The sequence below is a fragment of the Amblyomma maculatum genome, chromosome 7 (assembly GCF_055883805.1).
Source record: "Amblyomma maculatum isolate TAMU_Amacu chromosome 7, ASM5588380v1, whole genome shotgun sequence".
NCBI lineage: Eukaryota > Metazoa > Arthropoda > Arachnida > Ixodida > Ixodidae > Amblyomma > Amblyomma maculatum.
Window position 1 is genome coordinate 114,188,637 of NC_139350.1, and position 20,540 is coordinate 114,209,176.

Below are 20,540 nucleotides of genomic sequence, written 5' to 3' on the forward strand. Positions count from 1 at the left end.
CATAGCTGTGGCTAAGTCGGTGCCAGCCATTATCCCATTACTGGTAGTTACTTCTAAGTAATCGGAGCGCGTTTTTCTATTGAGTAAATTATTTACTTGATGCCACAATTTTCTTGCATCATTACGCAGCTGTGAAAAGCGATCAACATAGTAAATGGATTTGGCACCTTTTAGCTCCTTATTTAATTTATTCCTGTATTTCTTGTATTCAGTAAAAATGTCTACAGAAAACCCACGGACAGACAACAATACCTTCATTTTAAAAGCTGCCACCCGCGCCACTGCAAAACATCAATTCCATACTCTCAGGCAATAAGATTCAAACGAATCTGCTCACGCTCAAAAGATTTTGAGGAAAATTCCAACCGTACGTGGGATGTTCTGAAACACCAGCACTATCCGCCAACTATTATTGATGATGCCATCCAAAAAGCGGGATTAATTGATCGCAATGAAACATTTGGGGAAGACCGGCCGGCAGCACAAAATGAACACCGCTCAAACCTGATCTTAACTTTCGCAAACAACCTTCCGAACATCAACAAAATACTAAAAAAACACTTCAACATCATCGAACAAAGTGATCGCCTCTCCAAAATTTTTTCTGTGGTTCCGCGGATCACATACAGACGACCAAAAAATTTACAAAATTATGTAGTACACTCTACTATCGATAAAACAGATATTGTGGGTTGTATGCCGTGCGGAAAGAATAGATGTCAAGTTTGCAAACACATGCAAACAACGACCACGGCAAAGAGCACACACCCTGATTTTAAACACTCCATCCGCGGAAATTTGAATTGGGACTCCAGGAACGTGGTATATATGCTCGAGTGTGGCGAGTGTCAAATGCAATACATAGGGCAGACCGAGAACCCCTCCCGAATTCGTTTCAACAACCATCGCGCACACACCAAATCTCTCCCCCACCTTCCCCTGTCCAAACACCTGCAACAGAAAATTCACGAATTCGACAAACTTAAAGTTTTCCTGCTCCAGAACGGCTTCCATAGCAACCGTGAACGGGAATAGCGAGAATCGTACTTCATATTTAATTTTAATGCCCTGCATGCCGGTATTAATGAGAGCCCTGGTATTCTTTCTCCACTTCAAAGTTCAGTTACCCCGTAAATTCCTTCCTCAAACACACCCAAACCGGCAAGACAAGCTTACCGCAGGTGGCCCAAAGGAATGTCAGCCTCCCCCACCATACACACAATGAAGGTCACACAATTCCTGCTTTTGTGGCTTGGGGTCATACCTATTACTGTGCTTCCTTCCATGTGCCGTTTTTTTTTTCTCTCGCACCTGCACTTTCTTCCACTGCCCGCCTGCACCTGCTTTTTACCCCACCCATCACTACAATGTCATTGTACTCTGCGCACCTGTCTCTCTTTCCACTCTTTGCATATAAAACCTACTCCCATCGCTTGCATTCACACTCCTGATGAAGGCCAGCTTCTGGTCGAAACGTTGAGTCCAATAAAATGTTTCTTTAAATGAAGCGTACCCTTCGCTCTATATATATATATATATATATATATATATATATATATATATATATATATATATATATATATATATATATATATATATATATATATGTGTATGTATGTATTATAACGAGCACCCTCATTTCCCCTTCATTTATCTGCTTGTAGCTTACGGGGGTCTCGGTTCTGGCAGTCTTGAAGCCATAGGTAGCGTAAGAGGGTTCTAGCACAGCTTTCGCCCTCGCTATTGATCACGTTCTACGTGACGCTGGCGGTAACACAGGGCGTTCCACGTCCGCCGCTTTGGTTGAGGGTGGCGCTGGGGAACGCTCTCAAGGTTCGTGTACGGACAACATTAATACCCAAGAAAGTAGCAGGGGGGACAGCGGCCGATGTAGCTCAGTTGGAAGAGCACCGGACGCGATATTCGGAGGTCGTGGGTTCGGATCCTACCATCGGCACGTTGTTTTTTCTTCTACTTTTTCTTCTACTTTGTGTTTAATTATCTTTCCCCTGAACAGATTACATTACTAATTTGTGATTATCGAAGTAAAAAATAAAAAAAAAATAATATAAGACAAAGTACAATCCCCAATGCTTTCCTTGGCCTCGCCGACTGTTGGCTTCTTTCATTCATATATATATATATATATATATATATATATATATATATATATATATATATATATATATATATATATATATATATATATATATATATATATATATATATATATATATATATATATATATATATATATATATATATATATATATATATACATTTCGCTTGCGATGCCAACAACGGTGACGCCGGATTTTATGCCATCGCGTTATATGGAAACAAAAGATATCCCCACACGCAAATTAGGCACATGCATGTTGTCGAAATCGTACGTGGCATCTCGGAGCTTACGGAGAACAGTCAGACACATGATAGGTATGCTCCTAGATGGACACAATACCATACTACCCCTAACTACACCCGCATAATAAGAACGCAGTGGATGAATGGCAAGCAGAGAGATATCGCCCAGAGAAATTGAATACCGATCCGTGAAGTGCATGTATGTACGTGTTAAATACTCTACACCGACTCTGAAGAATCCAAGTGTTAGCACGTATATTAATTGTCTTTGCCATCTTCAATTGCATCCCTCATGAAGAGTTTTTGGAAATATGGACCAAAAACAGGGGATAAAAATGCAAAGAGTGCAGGTAATAATTACTTGGCTCTTCGTCAGGAAGAGGCCTCGTAAGCGCAGGAAATACAACGTTCCGACAGTGATAACGCTGCGCGACAGGGGTGCCTTGCGCGGGTGTCGGATATTCGGCGAGGTGGAAACCTCAAGTGCTGTCTCCCTACTACTTCGTTGTTGTGGTTGCGACCGAAGGACAAACGAAACGAAAATGCACGAGCCTATCCACTAGCTGAGCGTCCACCGCTCCGAGCCACCGTCGTGTGTCCCCGAAGCAGCGATCAAGTACGACGATCACATGCATATAACAGCTAGCTATATATTATCCAGCGGCAAGGGTCCTCCGCACTAGTCAATAATAACGTACACTTTGCTAAAATTCCGGGCTTTTTATACTAAGGTCTGAGAGCACATAACACATAGGTCTGTAATAAGAGAAATTCAAAACTTTTGTAAAATATTTCTCTTCTACAGACAGTAATATAAATGCGCAACAAAGACGTGACAAAGAGGAGAAGTGGACAATGACAGCGCTGTCGTTATCCACTTCTCCTCTTTGTAAAGTCTTTGTTGCGCACTTATATTACTGTGTCATGGTTCACCAACTCGCCCAATCAGCCGTTCTTCTACAGTTATCTTATACAAGCAGCTCTGCTGACTTCCCCCCAGCCGATCAATTATAGTAAATGAAATAACCAAACATTTCCGAGTAGTCAGTCAGTGAAATCATTAGATCTCGAATGTCACTGCTAGTTTTCACCACCACCACAGCCAAGGCACACTCAGATGCGTTTCTTTTCGAAGACTGGCGCAGGGAACGGTAGCAAATAAGTTTTTATTGTTGCGAGCGGCAAGTTTATTGCTTCGAATTTGCCACTGATCTGCCCTTTAAGCTGTTCTCGCCCCTCTCCCTCTTTCTATGCGTTCGTCCCTTGACAACTTGACGACTGCAACACGTCTTCTTTTTATTTTGTGAGTATCGATCACGGACTTTATGTCAGTGCATATACAGTTACGCCCACATATATAATGGTCACAGTTATAACTAACGGATGCTGATTACGAACTAGGCCGCTGCAAAGGTCAAAACATCCTTCCATCCATGTATTAGAACTGTATCGCACTGTATGGCACTGCGTCTCAGATGAAATGAACACCGGCCTCCCCACTCTGTTATAACGAACGGGGATAGAGGCCCGGAGGCTCGCCATCGCAGTTTAAATACTCGCCGATCTCGTCAAAGCAAGTTCATCTTCCAAGCCGCGTGACCCTCCCACCCTCCCTTCGTTTTAAGAAAAAGAAGAAATGGTTAACCCTACCATAAGATCGGTTGAAAGATCAGCCCATACGTTGAAGGGGAAACTACTGCATACACGGCTAGTGATCAAATACAATCACATTTGAAGTGTAAAATAAATAAATATTATAGTCATGATCGAGGTGTGCCTTGCTGACCTACCGGTTCCACGGTGTGCGTCGCCGGTCTAGTCGGATCGCCGTCTTCTGCTTTTTCGCCGCGTGGAGGCAGCGCATGTAGACTCCAGACTTACAGTATAATTTCTGAAAACACATGCGCAGATATAGCGTAGTCGCTGCTTCACTCTAAAAAAAAGCCCACAATATCATTGCCCGTTTACCTTGTCGTTCTTTTTGTGTTTTCGTCTAGTGCGTGAGATGATGCCAGAAAAATTTAGATACGCGTATGGCAATTACCTTAGGCTTGACAATGATCTTCAGGCCTACGACTGGTCAGAATTGCTTGAGATTGAGTATGTAAACACAGGCGTCGAGCTACTTACATCAATTGTACAGGGTATAATGCAAAAATGTATACCACGCCGTAAATCGAAGAAATGTCCATTTCCTTGATGGTTCTCGCGCGATTTGAGACCTTACTTGAAGAAAAAACAGCAGTATCATTTACTCTACGTGAAATCAGAAAGTGAATATTGGTACCAAAGATATTCATTGTGCAGAAAATTGTGAAAAAACTGATTACACGTGATGAAGCCGAGTACCACAAACTTCTTGAACAAAACTTTAAAAAGGAACCAAACTGTTTTTGGGATTTTGTGCGCAACCAACGAAATGATAAGGTTAGGGCTGCTGTGATAAAGACGCGCGATGGTATCTGTTTTAAACCTCAAGATGTGTGCCAAGCCTTTGCTGATCACTTCAGCTCTTGTTTTGTGCGCCACGATAACACAACTGCTATTATCACTTCTAAAGACAGCGCTAATTGTTTGGCTTATGATAATGTTACCGAGCATGAGGTTCTTTTGGTGATTCAGAAACTTAAGCCAAAACTTTCAACAGGAGTTGATGAAATTTCCAGCTTCGTAATCAAAGGATGCGCTGACATTTTTGGCCCTGTTTTAGCACATTTGTTCAACTTATTGTTGCGAACTGGTGTTTTTTCTTGTCATTGGAAATTGTCAGTCGTTCTTCCTGTATTCAAGTCTGGCGATGCTTGTGATGTGAACAACTTTCGACCTGTGTCACTGATTTGTTCTTTTGCGAAAGTTTTTGAAATGGTTATGTACGAACGTTTGGGCTCATACTTCAAGCAGAAGATCTCAATTCTGCAGCACGATTTTTTAAAAGGTCGATCTGTGGAAACGAATTTATGCAGCTTTCTTAATTATACTGGTCCACATGTATTTAATCACGGTCAGGTGGATACAGTCTACTTTGACATGACTAAACCTTTCGATACGGTTTCCCATGAGGCACTTCTGATGAAGATGAAAAAATACGGACTTTGCCCCATGTACTGCAGGTGGCTCAAAAGCTACCTTGGCAGCCGCCGTAACATGGTATGATTTTTCGGCTGTGTGTCCACTGAATTTCTATCACCTTCGGAGTGCCTCAAGGCTCCAACTTAGGACCGTTGTTGCTTGTAGTGTTTGTTAATTATCTGCCTTCACATGTCAAGAACTCGAGAAGTTTGCTCTTCGCAGATGATTTTAAATTATTCAGTAATATTGGAGATATTGAGGACTGCCGCCAATTGCAAGTTGTCATTAACAACGTCGAGAAATGGTGTTTGTTGAATCGCTTAAATTTGAATATTAAGAAGACTTCCGTCTTTTCTCTAACTAGGAAACGCGACGCAGTTGTGTTTGATTATACACTTTCGGCGGGTCAGATTTTTCGTGTGGCCCATGTACGAGACCTTGGTGTTGTTGTTGATTCAAGGCTTGATTTTCGATTGCATGTAAATGCAATTGTGTTACGCGCATTGAGACATATTGGTCTTATCTCTAGACTAACAAAAAACTTTCAACGGCACGAATGCCTACGCACTCTATACTGTGCCCCTGTGAGACCACGTCTTGAGTTTGCGTCAGTAGCCTGGAATAACGAACCTGCCACCTATTGCACGAAAATTGATAATGTCCAGCGTAAGTTTATACGCATCTTTTATGATAGATATATTGGACGCCATCCTTTCTACGACTACGATTCTCTCTTAGCAGACCTCAATATGTGTACTCTTGGCGACAGGCGACCCATACGTGACATGCAGTTTCTGCAAAAAATTGTGCGTGGTTTCATTAACTGTGGGACCTTACTGACGTCATGAATTTTCTTGTGCCGCATGCAAAGGTCGCAAAATGTTTTGATACATTTTATCCAGACTTGCACGCCATCTGTCCAATGACTCGTATGCAAATCTTGTATGACATCGTTTATTGTCTCGGACATATTTGCCTAATTGTTGTTTTCATGACTGGTTTTAAATGTTTTTAAGTGGTCATTCTGATGTATTTGACCTAGTGTGCGCTCCTTTGGGCCACTTGGTTGTTGAGGCACACTCAAATAAACATTATCTATCTATCTATCTATCTATCTATCTATCTATCTATCTATCTATCTATCTATCTATCTATCTATCTATCTATCTATCTATCTATCTATCTATCTATCTATCTATCTATCTATCTATCTATCTATCTATCTATCTATCTATCTATCTATCTATCTATCTATCTATCTATCTATCTATCTATCTATCTATCTATCTATCTATCTATCTATCTATCTATCTATCTATCTATCTATCTATCTATCTATCTATCTATCTATCTATCTATTATCTATCATCTATCTATCTACTATCAATTATCTATTATCTGTCATCTATCTGTCTACTGTTTATCATCTATCTATCTATCTATCTATCTATCTATCTATCTATCTATCTATCTATCTATCTATCTATCTATCTATCTATCTATCTATCTATCTATCTATCTATCTATCTATCTATCATCTATCTATCTATCAACTAAACACCGATAATAATGTGTGTTTTTTTTCCAATCCAAGAGCTGGATGGCGACCTTCCATCATATGCGGTGAATATCACTGTCGCTGTTTATTTTTATTTATTTACATTACCCCTCAGGGCCAATGTAAATAAATTATGAGGCTCTAAGGGAGCACTTCAGGTGAGGGTCAAAGGAAGTACCTTTGCAAGACAAACAGAACCACCTTTGCAGGCTGCGAGGTTCGAAACTGGGTTTGGGCCCACTGCGGAGGAGGGGTGCGCTGCGGGGTTTACGGAGCTTCTCCCAAACGCGTTCGTGAAGCGGCTGGTCTCCAGAAAGTGTCTGCGCAAATAATTTGATCCCGGATATATCGAACTCGAAGGGGATCGCGAAATAGTTCAACATATCGATAATTCGATATATAAAACAGATGAGCTTCTTCGTAAACGAAGATTGCATACGGGTATCTAAGCTAGAATCGGGCTTCGTGCTGCGATGCGCGTCCTTTCTCGTGAAGTGCACGCGCGCGCAAGACCGGGCGTCGAGCGCCACTTCGAGACAGGCGTTAAAAAGGGGGGCGCATCTCTACACGCCGTTCTGTGTGCGCGAGCGCACCTCCTCGGTATTACACAGTAACCGATCGAGGTGCCACGGCTCGCGTCTGGAGCCACGTGGCACAGATGCCTTCAGTGTTGTGGTTGACCTTTAAGGCAGTGCAGACGGTGCTTCGGGAAACGTCCGATTATATGCGGTCTAATTTTGTTAACTGTATACTATATCCGTCAGAATAGCTACATCAACAGGGAAGACGCCACGCGAGCGCCAACGCATGCCCTCGGTCAGCGAGGCTCGCTTCAGCGCACAAACCGCGCACGAACCCCAGCTTCCCCACATGACTGCGGTATTGCACTGAAGACAGTCATACCAGACCGAATTTCTCTTTCAGTCGGGCTCGACGTTCATTGTGTCCAGCGGTTTCACGACATCAACGCTGCCAGCAGGCTCCGCGCGCTACAGTGACAATGCACTGCCACTAGGAGAAGAGCCCCTTGTAAGGGTACAACACGCAGTCAGAGAGATCTAAAGTTCGCGCCAAAGAGAGTTCGGTATAGGCAAACATCACTCGTATACATTTGCATGGGATTTCAAGGGGATATTTCTGAGATTAAGATATAGCAATAAGTCAATATATTCGGGTTCAATATATCCATGATCGTCTATAACCATACCAATAGCATAAAAAGCGCCTTGATAATGTCTACTTAGAAGAGACGTGCACAGCACAGACAACGTTTTAAAGGATCAAGTGCCCATTTTGTCAACCTGTATTTTTCTTGACCAAAATAGCGCGTCCACTTAAATAACTGCGCATACAGAGAAAGGAATTTATGTGACTGCCAAATTTTTTATAAGTGGTCTCGACTGTACATAATGCATTGTCAGGAACTGAAATAGCTTGGAGTGCACATACTAAACATATACTAAATTTTGTGAAGTTGGGGTTTTGTTTTTAATGAACTACCGCATTGTTTTGGTACTTATATTAAGAGTAGCGACGGTTCTGCCTTCGTGCTTCATTTATAACAAGCACGCAAAAAAAAATACATTAACAAAAATAGCGAACAAATTCCCTCCCGCCGAGCCAGATGTCGGTGGCTTCTACGACCGGCACGGTACGTGCTCACCGTTTCGGCTGCACACCTAAACTATCCGAAAACCGTACTTGCTAATGAGTTACCGACACCTTCTTTTCATTAATTACGAAAAATGCAAGCTTACCAAACATTATTTCTCGAAGAACGTAGTCTATATAAGGTACTTTGTGAATATGTCTGTAGGACACGCTGCCTTGTCCTTGCCTAATGCCACTCAATTTCGTCGTTATTTATACTTTCTGCATATATTTTATTTCAGTCATTAAAATAAAAATAAATACATTATTATTGTATTTCCATTCTTGCAGAATGACTTGTTTCTGAGCTAGTTGGTCCAAGGTACAAACCGCCAACAATAAAGACACTGCATAGTGCGGAAAAATTCACGTAGTACCTACAGATGTGTACGCGAATTTCGCACTGTGTAGTGTCTTTTTGTTTGGCTCTTTGTACCTTCTCCCACGTTTTTCCCTATCACAGTTCTTCGGAATGGGAAGTACATACCTACTTTACAGTGGCGGCCATTTTGTAGTGCATGAAGCACTGCAAATGGCTGCAGGCATATCTAATCGGATTATTGGTATCGGGTTCGGCTTGCACTGCTGAAGCTAGCTGTGCTCTGCGCTACAAAATGGCGCCCGTCCTGTAACTTGAATAACTCCTATAACTCCACCCTTCATTGTTTCACAATTCAGAATGCGATGAAAAATGCCCCCAACCAAACAGCCACGCAAGGAAGGAATTAATTTTAGCTTGTCAGCTGCGTTTGCCTGTTTCGTTGTGCACTATAGTTATTACTACAGCTTTTTCAGATGCCCAAACAAATTTGGACGAAGTTGTGCTTTTAAAACCGATTTTTAAGTTCTAAATTCTTGGGAGGCACTTAATGATTGCGCCTTGGAAAGGCATACAGTTGCAATTCTAAGTAACAAACCTTCATGTAGGTAATTGTTCGACAGTACGATGTTTTCTTATCCCCCCAATCCGCCCCCATTGAATTGCTGTTTTGAAACTCCATGTAACGATCTCCCGGCAGACCTTGCTGTAAAATCGCGGCGCTGACTGTCTCTTATCTAGTACTCAATTACTGGAAATTTAGAAAGCGCTATAAGTTTCAGGATGATACAACACGAACTGACGTGAGAAGAACGTGATAGCAACCAGCGGCCGCAGTTGATACGTGCCGTGCTTCAGTGACTACGGCGCATGTACAAGGCAAACGCAACAGTCCCCGCTGCTCTCGCTTTTGGAACGTGGCACTACAATAGCTCAAGCAGCAAAAAAAAAATAACAGTACAAAAAAAAACATGGGAAGTGTAGTGCGTGTTCATTGCTATTACGTGGTTGTTTGCGGGAACAGCGGAGCGAGATAGAATCGGTTTCTTGGGGCAATGATGGTGGGAATATGCTTGTAAAGTCCCTTGATTATCAAGGGGCTTTATATGCTTGAAGACACAGACGCCTCCTCACTAGGCGACAGAGCGAACGCTCGGTGTACCCTAGATTCATTCCTCCTTTCCTTGCTTCCTCGTAGAGGAGGCTACTGCCGTTGTAGTAGTTGCTGCGGTCGCGCCACGCATTCATCGCGTTCGCGAATGGTTTCACCGCTTTTATAACCTCGAATAGTAATAACTTACTGTAAACATTTTCAAGATGGTTTCCCTTACAATCAATTCTTAACCTAGTTTTTGTTCTACCTTGTCCTTTTGAGTCTTACGCAAAAACAGCATATAGCGAAATTCTGGACGCGTAACAAAAAAATTCGGGCATTTTCCAATTTCGTGATAAGCAGGTTTAATTGCATAGCGTGACATTTCGAGGAAGCCCTTCCTCCACCGTCCGCCCCCGTTTTACGCCCGAAGTTACAGGAAACCTGGCAGTGAACCTGATGACGAAAAAAGCCCAACATCGGCACGCCGCTGCAGTGTGTTCTCGCTGCGTCGCGCTTCACTTCGGGGCCAGCTCCCGCGATGTGCTCTCTGGCTAACGCGGTTCGGTTGTCTGGCTCGCGGTGCGCGGTCATGCGATGCTACCGTCCACCGTATAGTCTTGTGCATGCGGGCGAGTCGGCGCCCTATGGGTACTGGTTTTGTTTGTGTTTATTAAAGTTGAGATTGAATTAAATTCTTCTACTGGAGGGCTCGCATTGTTCCCTTTGTGCGGTGCGTGCTATAGCTAGCAGAGGGCGGGGAGGTGCGACGATTTCTTCGAGCATTTTACTGGATCGTTAAGCACGGGAATGAGCATTGGCCGCATATTCCCAAGCGCCACAAGCATGTTCCTCTCTTTTCCACCGCCAGCCAGTCCCACTGAACCTAAAAGTTAACGAAGACGCCAAGCTCAAGTCCATCTACTCGCTGGCCTACAGCAATCATGCATGCAGTTAAGTTTGTCAAGCTGCTGCTGACTTGACAGCCTTCAGCGCGAGCCCACCTTCCGCGCAAGCATTGAGGAATTGCCGTTCTCCTCAACAATGTGCAGTAAGTGTCAAAAGTACCGGCGGCTCAGCCGGGAATTGGACAAATGTTTTCGGGATATTTATGTCCCCTGAGACGAGCCGCTTGGGTCTCTCACGACCACGCGCGAAGGCCGTGATACGAGTACAAAGCGTGCAAGGCGTCATGGGCCTCAAGAATTCAAGGAAGCCCGAAGAGACGACTCAGCTCTCCTATGACATGCAGGCTTAATGAGACTCAGATTCTACCTCCTCTGAGGAATCCCTGGGCGATTCGCAGGGCTCATGGTCATCTGAGGAGCATTTAGATGCCTTTACCGCCAAGCATTCGAGGAGCATTCCATGACCACCAATACAAAAGCTACCCCTTCGGTGACAGATGCTGCTCGAGAGCTAGAAGCAATAGCTCGCAAGCACTGTCTCACACATGGGGTGATAAATGACCTGTGCTTGCTTTTGCGACAACTAGGCAATTCAGTGTCTCGTGACTCTCGCACTTTACTCAATAATGAGAGGAGAGTGAATCTGCTGAACAACAGTGTGTATTTCGGCTTGAGAGATCAATTGATTGAATAAGTTCAGAAAATCCTTCGGGTTCTTACAGACCAAAGTGAATGTACACATCAATATTGATGGGCTGCATACATTGAAAAGCTCTTCGTTGAGCTTCTGGGTTTTGCTTTGTGCAATCACGAATGCAGTTGAAAGTGGGCCATTTGTTATCGACATTTACTGCCGGAAAAAAAAGCCATCTAATATTGAATAGTTTCTGAGGCCATTTACAGATGAAATGAAAAGCCTGGTGGCCTCTGCTGTGGTCTTCATTGGTGTGTGCCACTCTGTCTCGCTGCTATAATATGCGTTGCTCCCGCACGCTCATATGTCAGGTATGCAAAGCGAGACGGTGGTTACTATAGCGGCGATCACCGTACTCAAAAAAGGTGAAAGGGTTGAGCAGAGACAAGCATTTCCAGTGTGTGTTTGTCTTTTAAGCCGCACTGATGAGTATTTCCGCTCAATGGCTGAAGCAGGCCATCATCATGCAACACGTCCGCTGTTGAAGTTGAGTCTGGACATGATTAAACACTTTCCCTATATATATATATATATATAAATATATATATATATATATATATATATATATATATATATATATATATATATGAAGGAAAGAAGCCAACAGTCGGCGAGGCCAAGGAAAGCGTTGGGGATGGTACTTTATGTCTTTGTTTTAATGTTTACTTGGATAATCACAGAAATTAGTAATGTAATCTGTTAGGGGAAAGATAATTATACAAAGTAGAAGAAAAAACAACGTGCCGATGGTGGGAACCGAACCCACGACCTCCGAATATCTCGTCCGGTGCTCTTCCAACTGAGCTACATCGGCCGCTGTCCCCCCTGCTACTTTCTTGGGTATTTATGTTGTCTGTATACTAACCTTGAGAGTGTTCACCATATATATATATATATATATATATATAGTAGTGTAGTAATCTTCATCGTTATTGCCACTGACATGCATCGCGTGCTGGCGCTCTCGAGGATGAAGAAGTTGGTCGCTGCTTTGCTGATTCGCCACGCCTGACGCTCCTGCGAGTTTCCTCCTGAACGGACAGCTGAACCCCTCTGCGTGGACTGAATAAGTACACCCCCTACAATTGGTGGAGGTGCTTCTGGGTACGTTCCCGTCCACTCTGGAACTAAGAAGCCGCACATTGCCATCTGAGTCCACCATGCCGGATGATACCGCCTCGACATCGCCACCCCTCCCAACCACGGTCCTCTGTTCTGGAACTCTACGGCAGCGTGACCCATGTCTCTTCAGTGGCACGGCCGATCAAGGCGTCGACGATTGGCTGTCGACGTACGACCGTGTCAGTAGCTACAACTGATGGGACGACAATACCAAACTAAGTAACATAATCTTTTATCTGACTGACGTGGCGAACCTCTGGTTTCGCAACCATGAGGCAGACCTGCCATCTTGGTCTGCATTTAAGAAGAATTTTTCGGAAGTGTTCGGCCGCCCTGCAGTTCGCAAGCTGCGAGGAGAACAACGCTTGCGTGAGCGTACTCAGCAAGCCGAAGAGTCGTTCACCAGCTATATAGAAGACATCGTTGACCTCTGCAAGCGTGTCGACCCCCTAATGTCCGAAGCGGATAAGATCGAAAACATCCTAAAGGGCATCTCTCAGGACGCATGCCAGATGCTGTGGGTGAAAAGTCCTGCCACGGTCAGTGACGTGATAAAACTTTGCCAGAGCTATGACGAGCTTCGTAAAAAGCGCGCTTCTACCCGGCGGTCCAGTGGTAGAGACGATGCCATCTCTGCACTAGCGCTGGGCGGTTCTACTCTATCAGAGGACAGCCCTTTGCTTCAACAAATCAAAGCGTTCGTTCGAGAAGAGGTCGCCCGCCAGCTATCACTGATCCCTCATTTACAGGATACTGGCCGCCTTGTTCCTGACATGGCTCCGTCTTTGGCCCCTACCATACGGCGTGCCGTGCAAGATCACATCGCTGATGTTCTTCCGCCCAGCTCCATGCTCCCTCCCAGCCCTGTACTCCCGTCCAGCCCTGTGTTGCCGCCCAGCCCCGTGCCGGTGCAAGTAACGGCACCACTGACTTAGGCCCAAGTTGCGGCCAGGCCGCTAATGCCATCAGCACCTCCTTGCTACCAGGCCGCTCCTTCCAACCTTCTTTCACCTTTGACTTGGTCTGCATTCCATGTCCCTATTCCATGGGTACGCCAACGCATTCCACCTTCTCGAGCTGACCTCTGGAACTACTTCTGCGATACGGACCAGCCCTCGCCGAGAACTCCGCCCGGTTCCGACTTTGTCTCTCGTGGCAATCAAATGTATACCACTCGCCGATCACCTTCCCCTCGTCGCCGTTCCACGTCCCCACTTCGACGTTCTACCGGCACTGTTGAGGGAAACTGACAGTCACAGTTCCCGGGAAGAACTGCGCTTGGTTCGAACTCTTCAAGTCCTCGGTGTTCTCCCACTAACGTAATACAAGTGTTTGTCGACTGCGTCGCAACACTCGCTCTTGTCGACACGGGCGCTGCCGTATCCGTCATCAGTGAAGCTCCTTGCCGTCGTCTTCGCAAGGTGACCACTGCGCTTTCCGACTTTTCGCTTCGCACCGCTTCATCCCAGCGCATTCATCCCTCAGCAGCGCGCACGGCCTGTGTTCTCATCGAAGACGTCTTATACACCATCGAGTTTATTGTACTGGCTCACTGCTCACACGACATCATCCTGGGCTACGATTTCCTTTCCACTCATCGTGCTGTTATTGACTGCGCCCGCGCGGAAGTTTCCTTTTTTTCCTGTGTGTGATACTGTCTTGTGTGATGTCCCTACCCAGTCTGCAAAACTCCTTGTCGCCAATGACACAGACCTTCCTCCATTTTCTGCTGCCCCCGTTCCTTTCTCCTGTAAAAGTGTTACTACTTCGACTGTCTTCTTCACACCGTCCGATGCCGCTTCACGCCATCCGTGCCTCTTGCTTCCATTTTCTGTTCTCAAGTTCGAAGAAGGTCTTAGTGCAATGCTTGCATCGAACCCATTTTCGTGCCCATCCGTCCTGCTCCGCGGCGAGTGTCTTGGTCGTATTGAAGAACTTGATCCTGCGCGTGTAAATACTCTTCCTGCCACGCCTACTTCATTAGACGTTAATGTTCTCAGCTCTTGCGATATAGCGAACGCTTCGACACTACCCGATGTTCTTCAACAAGCTATTGACGCAGATCTTCCACCAGCGCAACGCGATCAACTCTCTGCCCTTCTACAGAGCTTCAGTTCTGCCTTCGACCTTCCCCACACTACTCTGGGTCGCACGTCTGTCGTTACGCACACAATCGACACTGGTACAAACGCACCTTTACGACAGCGTCCTTACCGCGTGTCGGCATCTGAGCGCCAAGTCATTGCTGATAACGTGGAAGATATGCTTCTCCGGGGCGTCATACAGCCATCAAACAGTCCATGGGCTTCTCCGGTTGTTTTGGTCACCAAGAAAGATGGTTGCATCCGGTTTTGCGTCGATTACCGTAGGCTTAACAAAATCACGCGCAAAGACGTCTATCCACTGCCGCGAATCGACGACGCCTTGGATAGGTTACAGGGAGCCGAGTATTTCTCCTCTTTGGATTTGCGCTCTGGCTACTGGCAGGTGCCCATGGCTGACGATGACAGCTCGAAAACTGCCTTTATAACACCTGATGGCTTATACGAGTTCAATGTTATGCTCTTTGGCCTTTCCAATGCCCCGGCTACTTTCGAGCGCCTGATGGACACTGTTCTTCATGGACTCAAGTGGCAGACCTGTCTTTGTTATCAGGACGACATCGTAGTTTTTTCTACCGACTTTTCTTCTCACCTTCTCCGCCTAAAGGATGTCCTCACGTGTCTCGCCGACGCTGGGCTTCAGTTGAATTTGAAGAAGCGCCAATTTGCCGCTCGAATACTCACAATTTCAGGCCACGTAGTCTCTAAGGACGGCATTCTTCCTGATGCCACCAAACCTCGCGCAGTTGCAGAATTTCCAAAGCCAACCTCCCTGAAGCAGCTCCGGAACTTTATCGGCCTCTGCTCCTACTTTTGACGCTTCATCTTGAACTTCGCCTCTATCATCGCTCCTCTAACCCAGCTCCTTGCGGGCAGCTCCAACCTTTCCTCCTGGACTCCAGCCTGCGACAAAGCCTTCAATACTTTACGCCGCCTTTTGGTTTCGCCTCCCATTCTACGCCACTTTGAACCGACTGCGCCTACGGAGATCCACACTGACGCCAGCGGTATTGGGCTTGGTGCCGTCCTTACCCAACGTAAGCCTGGTATCAGCGAGTATGTTGTGGCATACGCCAGCCGAACATTTACGAAAGCAGAGTCTAATTATTCAGTCACAGAAAGGGAATGTTTGGCCATTATTTGGGCCATCGAGAAATTTCGTCCCTACGTGTATGGTGTATGGCCGACCGTTTTATGTTGTGACCGATCACCACGCTTTGTGCTGGCTCGCCTCTCTGAAAGACCCATGTGGTCGCTTTGCTCACTGGGCTCTCGGTCTCCAGGAGTATAATTTTCATGTCATTTATCAGTCAGGTCTGAAGCATACGGACGCGGATGCTCTTTCCCGCTCGCCATTGCAAAGTTTTACCTCGTCTGACCACGTCTCTGCTTACGATTTGTCTACGCTTGCCACTATCGACATCGCTACCGAACAGTGGAATAACCCCTGGATCAGGGCACTTTTGGAGTTTCTCTCAAGTCCTACTCCCGGTCATTCATCCAAAGCGCTCGTCCCGCAAGCCAACCACTTCTCCATTCGTGACGGTCTTCTCTATCGCCGCAATTATTTGCTTGATGGACGGAAGTGGCTTCCAATCATCCCGCGTCATCTCCGCACCGAAATTTGTGCTGCGTACCATGAAGACCCACAGTGTGCTCACGGCAGCGTATTAAAACCTACACGCGCCTACGTCTGCGATTTTACTGGCGTGGGATGCACCGCTTTGTACGACAATTGGTGCGATATTGCGAATCTTGGTAACGCCGAAAAACTCCTCAGAAGTCCCCCGTTTCGTTGCAGCCGTTACCCTTTCCCGCTCGTCCGTTTGACCGCGTTGTCATTGATCTCTATGGCCCTCTTCCAACTACTGCCGCTGGAAACCGGTGGATTATCGTGGCAGCAGACCATCTTACTCGCTACACTGAAACATCACCGTTACCCTCTGCCTCAGCAAGAGACGTTGCTTTGTTCCTTCTCCACAACTTGATTCTTCGCCACGGGACTCCGAAGGAGCTGCTCAGTGACCGCGGATGCGTTTTCTTGTCCGACGCTCTTGAGGCCCTACTGAAAAAATTCCGCATCATTCATCGCACCGCTACTTCTTACCACCCTCAGACGAATGGCCTGACAGAACGTTTCAACCGTACTCTGAGTGACATGCTGGCCATGTACGTGAACGACGCTCATTACAACTGGGACCAGGTTCTTCCCTTCGTAACCTACGCGTATAACACTGCGATACAGACCCCACTGGATTCTCTCCCTTCTTTCTTCTTTACGGGCGCGAGCCAACCTGCACAATGGACGCGCTTTTGCCCTACGGCCCTGATGTTTCTGAATCAACGCCAGTCTCGGACGCCGCCCAGTACGCAGAAGAATGCCGCCAGCTAGCTCGCTCGCTTACAGAGGAAAACCAGTGGCAACAAAAACACCATCGTGACACTGGCGAGGCTCCTTCTTATGCACCCAACTCCTTGGTGTGGCTCTGGGTTCCTGCCACAACTGCCGGCCTTTCAAAGAAGATTGTTGCTCCGTAGCACGGTCCATACCGAGTCCTTCAAAAAACATGTCCTGTCAACTACGTAGTTGAGCCCGTTACGACCTTTGCGGACTTGCGTCGCCATGGACGCGAAATAGTTCATGTGGACCGAATCAAGCCATACTACGATCCGTCTGCCCTTTCGGCTCCATGAGTCGCCAGGAGGGCTCCATCTCTACCCGGGAGGAAACTGTAGTGTAGTAATCTTCATCGTTATTGCCACTGACATGCATCACGTGCTGGCGCTCTCGAGGACGAAGAAGTTGGTCGCTGCTTTGCTGATTCGCCACGCCTGACGCTCCTGTGAGTTAATTAAAAGGGAAATGAGGGGCTCGTTATTACAGAGTTAAAGGAGCTTGGACACATCGACTGACAGCTTCTTTAAACTATATATATATATATATATATATATATATATATATATATATATATATATATATATATATATATATATATATATATATATATATATAGTATTGTAATGTGGTAATCGTTGTCTTCGTAGCCACTGCCATACATCGCCTGCTGACACAGTCGAGGACGAAGACGTTGGTCGCTGCCTTGCTGATTCGCCCCGCCTGACGCTCCGCAGCGAGTTCCTCCTGACCAGCTGGATCCATCTGTGTTTACCAAATACACACCCCTACAATTGGTGGAGGTGCTGGGTACGTTCCCGTCCACCCTGGAACCAAGAAGCCGCACATTGCCATCTGCTTCCACCATGCCGGACGATGGCTGATGATGACCGCTCGAAAACTCCTTTATACCACCGGATGGATTATACGAGTTCAACATTATGCCCTTTGGCCTTTGCAATGTCCCAGCTACTTTCGAGCGCCTGATGGACACTGTTCTTCGTGGACTCAAGTGGCAGACCTGTCTTTGTTATCTAGATGACATCGTAGTTTTCTCTACCGACTTTTCTTCTCACCTTCTCCGCCTACAGCATGTCCTCACGTGTCTCACCGACGCTGGGCTTCAGTTGAACTTGAAGAATTGCCACTTTGCCGCTCGAAAACTCACAATATTAGGCCACGTAGTCTCTAAGGACAGCATTCTTCCCGAGTTGCAGAGTTCCCGAAGCCAACCTCCCTGAAGCAGCTGCAGAGCTTTATCGGCCTCTGCTCCTACCTTCGACGCTTCATCTTGAACTTCGCCTCTATCATTGCTCTTCTGACCCGGCTCCTTGCCGGCAGCTCCGACCTTTCCTCCTGGACTGCAGCCTGCGATAAAGCCTTCGACACTTTACGCTAGGTTTTGGTTACGCCTCCCATTCTACGCCACTTTGATCCCACTGCGCCTACGGAGATCCACACTGATGCCAGCGGTATCGGGCTTGGTGGCGTCCTTACACAACGTAAGCCTGGTTACAGCAAGTATGTTGTGGCATACGCCAGCCGAACATTGACGAAAGCTGAGTCCAATTATTCAGTCACAGAAAGGGAATGTTTGGCAATTATTTGGGCCATCGGAAAATTTCGTCCCTATGTGTATGGCCGACCGTTTTATGTTGTGACCGATGACCACGCTTTGTGCTGGCTGGCCTCTGTGAAAGACCCATCCGGTCGCCTTGCTCGTTGGGCTCTCCGCCACCAGGAGTATGACATCCATGTCATTTATCGATCAGCTCTGAAGCATACGGACGCGGATGCTCTTTCCCGCTCGCCATTACCAAGTGATACGTCGTCTGACCACGTCTGTGCTTACGAGTTGTCGACTCTTGCCCCTATCGACATGGCTACCGAGGAGCGAAATGACCCCTGGATCAATGCCCTTTTGGATTTTCTCTCAAGTCCTACTCCCGGTCATTCATCCAAAGTACTCGTCCGGCAAGCCCACCACTTCTCCATTCGTGACGGTCTTCTCTATCGCCGCAATTATTTGCTTGATGGACGGAAGTGGCTTCTAGTCATCCCGCGTCATCTCCGTGCCGACATTTGTGCTGCGTACCATGGTGACCCACAATGTGCTCACGGTGGCGTATTGAAAACCTACACGAGCCTACGTCTGCGATTTTACTGGCGTGGAATGTACCGCTTTGTACGACATTTCGTGCGCTCTTGCGAATCTTGTCAACGCCGAAAAACTCCTCAGAAGTCCCCTGTTTCGTTGCAGCCGTTACCCTGTCCTGCTCGTCCGTTTGACCGCGTTGGCATAGATCTCTACTGCCCTCTTCCTACTACTCCCGCTGGAAACCGGCGGATTATCGTGGCAGTAGACCATCTTACTCGTTACACTGAAACATCACCGTTACCCTCTGCCTCAGCAAGAGACGTTGATTTGTTCCTTCTCCACAACTTGATTCTTCGCCACGGGACTCCGAAGGAGCTGCTCAGTGACCGCGGATGCGTTTTTTTGTCCGACGCGCTTGAGGCCCTACTGAAAGAAATCCGCGTCATTCATCGCACCGCTACTTCTTACCACCCTCAGACGAATGGCCTGGCAGAACGCTTCAACCGTACTCTGAGTGACATGCTGGCCATGTACGTCAACGACGCTCATTCCAACTGGGACCAGGTTCTTCCCTTCGTAACCTACGCGTACAACACTGCGATACAGACAACCACTGGATTCTCTCCTTTCTTCCTTCTATACGGGCGCGAGCCGTTTCTGAATCGACGCCACTATGGGATGCCGCCCAGTACGCAGAAGAATGCCGTCAGCTCGCTGGTTCACTTACAAAGGAAAACCAGTGGCAACAAAAACACCATCGTGCCACTGGCGAGGCGCCTTCATATGCACCCAACTCCCTGGTCTGGTTCTGGGTTCCTACCACAACCACCGACCTTTCAAAGAAGCTTCTTGCTCGGTATCACGGTCCATACAGAGTCCTTCAAAAAACATGTCCGGTCAACTACGTAGTTTAGCCTGTTACGCCCTCTGAGAACTTGAGTCGTCGTGGACGCGAAACAGTTCATGTGAACCGAATCAAGCCCTACTACGATCCGTCTGTTCTTTCGGCTCCATAAGTCGCCAGGATGGCTCCTTCTCTACACGGGGGGACAATGTAGTATGATAATCGTCGTCTTCATAGCCATTGCCATGCATCGCGTGCTGACACACTCGAGGACGAAGAAGTTGGTCGCTGCCTTGCTGATTCGCGACTCCTTACGCTCCGCAG

The 20,540-nt window shown here is 46.5% G+C and overlaps 1 protein-coding gene and 1 non-coding gene across 4 annotated transcripts in view; one reads left to right on the forward strand and one right to left on the reverse strand.

Annotated features, from left to right (window-relative positions):
• The window catches only part of LOC146184459 (aurora kinase C-like), a 172,705-nt gene that overhangs the window by 111,994 nt on the left and 40,171 nt on the right, over positions 1 to 20,540 (forward strand). The gene's annotated exons all lie outside the window — the stretch shown is intronic.
• On the reverse strand, positions 12,397 to 12,469 carry TRNAS-AGA (transfer RNA serine (anticodon AGA)). Its single transcript has one exon. It is a non-coding gene; the product is annotated as a tRNA-Ser (tRNA).